Source organism: Papaver somniferum, unplaced genomic scaffold, assembly GCF_003573695.1.
Source record: "Papaver somniferum cultivar HN1 unplaced genomic scaffold, ASM357369v1 unplaced-scaffold_37, whole genome shotgun sequence".
Taxonomy (NCBI): domain Eukaryota; kingdom Viridiplantae; phylum Streptophyta; class Magnoliopsida; order Ranunculales; family Papaveraceae; genus Papaver; species Papaver somniferum.
The window spans coordinates 1-6,015 of NW_020646193.1; the positions used below are offsets into that span (position 1 = coordinate 1).

A 6,015-nucleotide genomic window follows, 5' to 3' on the forward strand; every position below is an offset into this window, starting at 1 on the left:
TTTAATTTTTTTTTTTTTGTAACTGTAATTCAATTCAAAATCTAGGGGATATGGGAGCTGAATCGATAAGTAATTAAGAAAGAACAAGACATAAAGGAAAAATTCAGTAATTAAGAAAGAACATGGGAATTGATTGTCCAGAAAGTAAAATGCCATTTGGACAAGAAGCAAAATGGTTCAAGGAAAAAATGTTTTTTATTTCTCGCGAGGACGGCTATGGTGGAATAGTAGGAGACAATGGAAACTTTGTACAAGTAACATACACCTTACTATGAGTTTCTCCGGGTTAGACTCATTCCTTGAAAATCTTACTCTTCTTTCTCAATTTTGATATTAATATTATAGAAATCATCAATTACATGTTGATATAACATATTCCTTACTAGACTAGGGCGTTTATGTGAGATGTAGAGTAGCATTTTTCTAATAAACATCAAATAGAACCACAATAGATATCATAAACGCTATATTTATAAAGCTAGACCTAGAAATTTTCATGAAATCTAAAGATCGGATGAAACATGTAAATCAAATGAGTATAATCAATAGAAATTAGAACTTGGAATCTTCTTAAATAATCTAAACAAACATCAAATGCAGAGAGAGATGGATAAACTCTGAAATCTTGAACAAAAGAAACGATTATTCAAATAAACATCAAGAGAAGAGATATAATTAATCTTTACCTCATACTATCATTATTGTGTTTAAAACCTATGAATTCTAGAACAAATGAGAGTTTGAAATGATTTTACCTCTAACCATTGTTGCTGTTACTTGCAGTTAAATCGATCAAACATATGCAATACGAAGACAGATTGAAACCCTAGCTTTTGCTTTTGCTTGCAGAGAAGAAACCCCCAAACAATTTCACAGTGAACTAGTGTGTTTGATTTGTCTATTTATGCATGGAGAAATTTTATTTTCTTACGCTGGGATGCCCTTATGAAAAAGTTTATAAATATGAGGGGTGTATGAACAATATATGGAAGTTAACGGACAATCATATTCCAATTGACTGAAACACCACTTAGATGTATTAGCCGGAAGCTGATATCCTTTTTCTCCGTGATATTGAATTTACAAAGCAGGTGAAGTTTCAGCCGGTATTCTTTGCAAGGGAATAAATTTTCTCCACCCAACTTAATGGACTGGTTAAAAATGTTTTCCACATTGTAGTTGAATTTTGCACAAAGAAAACGGTTCGACTCCGAACAAGTCAATGATTAGATTAGTTGTCAAATACCCGTCTTTAACCGTGATTTATAGAGAGGATAATAAACATATGCCGAGATGTTATTCTATATAAAACAAAACGGTTTTGACTGCCGGATCAAGACAAATCGTGTTTTAATTGCACTAAGTAAATACAAAGTAGTATGGTAAGCAACAAGTATGCGAATAATCAAGACAAATTCATGCTTTCATTTTATAAATAATTAAACGTCACATTTGTAGGAATACATTACTAAGGGACAAAATTATTTTCTTACTAACACAATTGATTATAGGATGTCGAATAAATGCTCGTACAACGACCCTTCTCTCGTTCCTTTTTCTTCTTAAGCAAAACCATCACCAACAACCATCTAAAGGACCGAAAAGCAGATTTCTTCATTATTTCTTATTTTCTAGGTTAATAGTTTTAGTTTAGTTGTTATCATGTTTTCTACTTATCTATACCATTATGGTGGCTTTATCTTTGTTTTATTGGCGGTTCTTGGTTACCGGGTTGGGCTTTAAGATCAATAGTGATGTTCTATAACGACGAAATCTTCATCTTTTTTGTCTCCGGCGATGAAATTTTTATCACTAACTTATCCGGCAATGAAACCTTCAACGGTGATTTCTTTGCCGGCGGAAGCTTCATCACTAGTTACAAGATATACTAGCCTGACGCAAGGATTCTTATACAAGTGTAAGAGAAAAGAAATACAAATGTGCTGACAAAGGCACTCTCAAGATCTGACCCACATGAGAAACATAATTAGCTAGTCAATCTAACGACCGAGTTCTCCCATCAACACTAAAACTCACATATGCAGGAAAAGGGTATTAAATTACTAAGAAGTTTTACTGATACGATTGATTTTAGGACGCATGATAATTGTCCGTATGGAAACAGGGAGAATAAAGATCAAAATAAGCCCGCTTCATCATATAAGATTTCTCATTTAGCTCGTAGCTCAGGCTCTCAATTTGGGAAATTGTGAATGACCTTCTCTTAGTTAGTCTGTTTTGTCAATCATAACAATAAAAAATGAAATGAAAAAACGATAATAACTAGTGAGAGACAAGAAATTTTAGTAAATAAAGGAAAAAAAGAAAAAAAAAATGGAATATATCATTAGTATATGAAACGAGGACGACAAATTTCATCTTCATATATTACTTAGTGGCTCGGTCTAACGATAAATTTAAATTGCATATAACTCTCTGCTGTCTCTACTCTCTAGATAAACGAATTTTGGCTGAGATTTTTATTTTTGGGCAAAACAGTTTTTGATTCAAGATTTTGGGAAAACAAGTCCTTTGATGTAGAATATCTTTCTGAAAAGAAAGAATATCAAACAAAATGATTGGGTTATGATCCAAAGACCATTGTTCTCTGACTTTATTAGATCTATCTCCAGAAATTTAATCAGTGGTTCCCAGTTTTTCGACTCTTCTATTGTTTGGAGTAATCGGCTTTGCACTTTTTATAATATTAGCTACTATTTATTCATTAAGCTTCGTATACTCACTTTCTATATCTTCATATACTCACTTTCTATGAAATCTTTTGTAGGCAATTAATGGAAAGAACACGAGTATTCTATCGACAAAAAATAGAGGAAAACAGTTAGATTTGTTGGGAAAAAAGTTAATTTGTTGGGATAATGTTCTAGTATGTATTTTCTTTCATTTTTTTTGATCGAATAATAATAGGTGCTGACGAGTTTGTAACTCAGGTCATTTGTATCATCACTCACTGACTTTACCATTGTACTACTGTCACATCGGAATAATGCTAATATGTAGCAACACATATGACATGTATCCCTAAATGTTTAAAGGGCTCTTTGATAAAGTACTCCTACTTTTCACATTACACTAAAAAAGTGTCCCCGGTTTTTAGAAATTTGTTAAAGTACCCCGTTTTATTCAAAAGGCAAATTTCATCCACTTAACTGCTGGGTGTCAGTTATCTTTCCAATTAAAAGTCTGATTTACCCCTGAACTACATCTCCTTGGTGGAGGAGGGTAAATGATCCGACGATCCTGAAAACGGTGTAACGATCCTGAACCGATCTCAACGAACCTGGAAGCCTTGTCACAATACTGAACTAGGATCGACGAACCTAAAAAAATGTTGTAGAAGGTCGTTTTCTTCCAAACGAAAACCCCCAAAGCACTTGAAATGATGAACCATTTTTGGGAAATGATGTAATGAACCTAAAAGCGGTGTAACGATCCTGAACCGGACTCGATGAATCTAAAAAATGATGTATAAAATCAATTTGGCAATAATAAAAGGGAAAATGTGTAATGTAAATTAGTCTTAACTAACACTGGATGGAAAAACTAACATGAGGGTACTTTAACAAGTTTTAAAAAACGGGGGCATTTTTTTTGTTGGTATACAAAAAACGGGGTACTTCATCAAAATTCTCATGATTAAACTAGGGATGCACATGAACCGTCCCGTCCCATGGAACCGTACCGGAACCGCGGTCAGATGGGACAGGTACAAGTACCAAAAACTGGTACCGTGCCTAGAGTAGGTACAAGTAACGGTTCTAGACTATTCCCGTCCCGTAGTACCGATGATTTTTATTCATACTTCTTTTAGGTGTAACACTACTTTTGGACTGTTTTGGAAGCTTCATATACCTTTCCTTCACGGAAGATGAACAACGCACGCTACAAATTATGATCCTTCTGCATGAACTTTGGTGTAGTATATATGCATGTCTTCTGGTTAATTAAACTTTTCTTGTACTGATTGATATTCAAGATCATGTCTCAGATAACGCACATAACTTTTCTCCTCACTCACGTTTGCTTCTTGTTTTACCATGTGGTGTCAAATATGACGCTTCGCCGACTATGGAATTCTATTGCTGACCTACCAGACTCAATTCGACGGGTTACTGAGCCTGTTTGGATTCTAGCTCTTTCTTATTTCATAGCATATCTCGAGACTGTAGCCATCGCCAGTGTACGTGGTTCCTTAAGTATCCTTTTACCGTTGTTACTTTGTTTCTTGTGAATATTAGTATTTTTTTAATGTAGCTTTGCAATTCCTTCGTTGTCTCCAGCTAACTAATTTTAGTGTTTCTTTTTCAAAATATGTGCAGTTCCTGTACTATGAGTTTGTCGACAGGGCGTCAATGTACAAAGTGGGATGTTTGTCTTATGCAATTTATTTCTTCGCAAGCTTTCCAATGTTTTTGAGGTAAAATGTGAATTCAAATTCTTGCAATGCATTCAATTTCTAGTTTATTAGGAAAAAGTGGATTTTTTTTAACATATGGTACAGGTAAAGAACCGGTCCCGTCCCGTCCCGTACCGAGTTAAACAAGTACAAGTTCCGTTCTGTCCCGTACTACACGAGTACAAGATACAGGTACCGGCCATAGGGAGGTACATGTACTGAGCTAGGCAAAAACCCGTACCGTCCCGTCCCATGTGCAGCCCAAGATTAAACTCACCGATGTTCCTCTCGGAACAAATTAAGGACTTATATATAAATATGTGATATATTAGGGACTACTAAGTTAACAATAAAAAGTAAGTCCCTAATATTTTTGAACCAGACCACTCTAATCAGATTCTCAAAACATAATCTAAATCAAGAACGACAATCATCGTTGGACATAAATTTAGAGGATGAACTTCGAGTCTCAGGTATTTCTACACAATTTCGTCAACAAAAAATGATTATAAAGGTGCGTTTCATCTCTTCTTTATATCTTAATTACTATCATAACGATTAATTGATCGATTTTGAAATCAGATGAATCAGTTTAGGGTTTCAAAAACCCAAATCTGCGTTCAATTTTTTATTCTGATTGGAAGTCGTAATTTCGATTCATAATCATCAGATCATTCTAAGATGTAAAAGTTTTTGAAATTTATTTGACATCATTATCATATATGTTCTTCCGTAAAAGTCGTTATTATCTCTCAATTCTTTCTCTCCAATCTTTAAATTGATTTAAGAATAATAATCACCATGCCTTAATGGCTATTACCCATCAAATATTTTCGAATATGATCTTCTCTCGGATTTTCACCTAATCAAGGCCTTCTATCTGATTTTGATAGCTTCACTTGAAGATCTAAAATAGTTTTTCACTCGTAATATTATCAACTCTAGATTGTGATAACTGCACTAGTCATTGTACAATTACCAGATCATCTATGAACATCTATAAATAGTGACGATTGGCAATTAGCTATCCATTCTTCCAGAGTCCAGACCAGCACTCTGACCAAACCACACACCACCAACATTCTGTTCAACTGCTTCTTCATTGACTGTTATCGACCATATATCTACAATCACTGATTAAACTCTAGAGGATATTGTCACCGCTACTCTATTTGAATAAGACCAAAGTCAGTTGGATTGAATATAATCTCATTGTCAACGGGTTTGAATAACTTGAGTGTAGACGATGTTACTGGAGCTTGTATTGTGTTCATTAAGCTGTAATCTTGCTCTTGTTCATATGAGCGTCTCCATTTATACCTCTCTCATTTGACTTAAATTTTTCATAGGTTTGGCACACTTGATTCAATCACCTTTGATCTTTTTCTCAAAATTGATGAGGTTTCCCCAATATATTTATTTCATCGTGTTTTAGAATTTAGAGACGTAATTTTGGTTCTTTTGGCAGGGAAGAAATTTATGTGATGTCAGCTCTTTATGATCTATGTTAAGGCGATGGAGCAGAGCAGAAGCATCTGCAAGAAGTTGAGTTTACATTCCTTGTATCTCATGATGGGACATGGTTTGAAACTGTTGGC

General features: G+C 34.4%; 1 long non-coding RNA gene across 1 annotated transcript; it reads left to right on the forward strand.

Annotated features, from left to right (window-relative positions):
- Positions 1 to 6: 6 nt before the first annotated feature.
- Positions 7 to 1,105, forward strand: LOC113342350. The gene is made up of 2 exons (XR_003356619.1): positions 7 to 285; positions 784 to 1,105. It is a non-coding gene; the product is annotated as an uncharacterized LOC113342350 (long non-coding RNA).
- The last annotated feature ends 4,910 nt before the right edge of the window (positions 1,106 to 6,015 follow it).